Source organism: Abrus precatorius, unplaced genomic scaffold (genome assembly GCF_003935025.1).
Source record: "Abrus precatorius isolate BTA unplaced genomic scaffold, Abrus_2018 Scaffold0, whole genome shotgun sequence".
Classification (NCBI taxonomy): Eukaryota; Viridiplantae; Streptophyta; class Magnoliopsida; order Fabales; family Fabaceae; genus Abrus; species Abrus precatorius.
Window position 1 is genome coordinate 590377 of NW_020874290.1, and position 2500 is coordinate 592876.

A 2500-nucleotide genomic window follows, 5' to 3' on the forward strand; every position below is an offset into this window, starting at 1 on the left:
ACCATCCAATGTAAAGACGATTTTCAGTGCTGGTTATCCAGTTACAGAAGCGACCCATAGGCTTTCGCTCTCGCGTCTCTCTAAAATTGCAGTCATGGTAAAATCTTGGTTCATTTAATCATCAGGGACTCCCAAGCACACGAATTCTCTATAACTAGATAATTTAAGAGCTTGTTATTCAACAGTATAACATGACTGTTATACCGGTGTCAACCAATACCAATATTCATAATATGCTCTTATTCATCTAGATTTATCCGAATTTCCTTTTTATTCCATTTCATTCATTCAAAAAATGGGTTTTTTAGAGATCGTTATAGTATGTACATATAATTTCCATATATTAATTATTTGATATATTCATTAGCAATGGGTTGCCCGGGACTCGAACCCGGAACTAGTCGGATGGAGTAGATAATTTCTTTTTAATCAAATTCAATACAATAATAAAACAAGAAAAAATCTCTCCCCAAGCCGTGCTTGCATTTTTCATTGCACATGGCTTTCCCTATGTATACATATAAACCTGAATAAATTCTCTAGGAAAAGACTCTAAGAAAATAAAATATTCAGTTGATGAACCCCAAATCCCGACTCTTATTACATGAACATTTCAAAATCCTATAGATAGGATAATACTAATCAAAATAAATGAATTTATCTTCATTTAATGAGAATTTCGATGAATCCATTTACAAAGTATCATAACCATTTATGAATGGTTGACTAGATCAGATCATGGCTGAAAAGAATATCCAAATACCAAATTCGACCTCTATATAACCTCTGCAAAGTAGAAGAAGTTCTTGGAAAGATCAAAGAAAAAATGTCTTCTTCTTCTGTAAAGAATTCTTCCAATAATTTTTCTGAATCTAATCTTTTCAAAAAAGCGCGTACAGTACTTTTGTGTTTACGAGCCAAAGTTTTAATACAAGAAAGCCGAAGTATATATTTTATTCGATACAAATTCTTTTTTTTTGAGGATCCATTGTAATAATGAGAAAAATTTCTGCATATCCGCAAAAATCGGTCAATAATATCAAAATCGGATAAATCGGCCCAGACCGATTTACTAAGGGGATGCCCCAATACATTACAAAATTTCGCTTTAACCAATGATCTAATTAGAAGAATAATTGGAACTCTTGTATCAAGCTTTTTCATAACAATTTCCATTAGAAATGAATTTTGCAACATTTGACTCCGTACCACTGAAAGATTTAGTTGCAAATTTAAAAAATAATCCAAAAAGTGAAATGAATGCTCGGATAATTGGTTTATATGGATCGTTCCTGGTTGAGACCAAACATCAAAATGACATTGCCATAAATGGATAAAATAGTATTTCCATTTATTCATCAAAAGAGGCGTATTCCTTGAAACCAGAATTGATTTTTCTTGATATCTAACATAATGGATGAAAGGATCCTTGAAGAATGATAAAGTATATGAAAAATCCTTAGCAATGACTTGTACAAGATGTTCTATTTTTGCATAGAAAAAAATTCGTTCAAAAAAAACGCAAAAAGATTCTAATCGTAAATGAAAAGATTTGTTCCGTAGAAAAAGAAAGATAGATTCGTGTTCCCATACATATAAATTATATAGGAACAAGAAAAATCTTGGATTACTTTTTGAAAAAGTAGAAATTAATTTTTTTGGAGTAATAAGACTATTCCAATTACAATAGTAATAAAAAAAAAACCTTAATAAATGAAAGAAAGAGACATCTTTCATCCAGTATCGAAGGATTTGAACCAAGATTTCCAGATGGATAGGATAGGGTATTCGTATATCTGACTCATAATTAAAATATATTAATTTATCCTCGAAAAAGGGAAAAATGGAATGAATTGATCGCAAATTTTTATAAAATTTTACGATTTCTGCCCCTTCTAAGGAAGAGCTAAATTGTAAGGAAAATGGAATTTCCACGACGACAACAAAACCTTCTGATATTATTTGAGAATAAATATTATTGTTATACCCCCAAAATGGATTTTTGTTAGAATCATTCGTAGAAATGATCAATTGACTTTGTTGATACATTCGAGTAATTAAACGTTTTACAATTAGTAAACTAGATTTATTGTCATAACCCACATTTTCTATAAAAATGGATCTATTTAAATCATGACCATAAGTGAGTCCATAAATATACTCCCGAAAAATAAGTGGGTATAGGAAGTTCTGATGGCGAGATCTATTTAGTTCTAAATATACTTGATATTCCTCCATTCTAAAAATTATATTTGATCAAAGGATCAGGGATTCATTGGATTATCAAATGATACATAGTGCGATACGATCAAAACAGGGTATTCTATATTCGAATTAGAATAAAAAACGAATATAAATAGATACCCAGAAAAAAATAAGTAAAACCCGTCAACGGACTCTCTATCTTCGCTTTTTCCATCTAATTGCTCTAGGATAACAAGCTAGTTAGAAATCCTTTATTTTTTCTCAGCCCAATCGCTCTTTTGATTTTGGAAAAAAA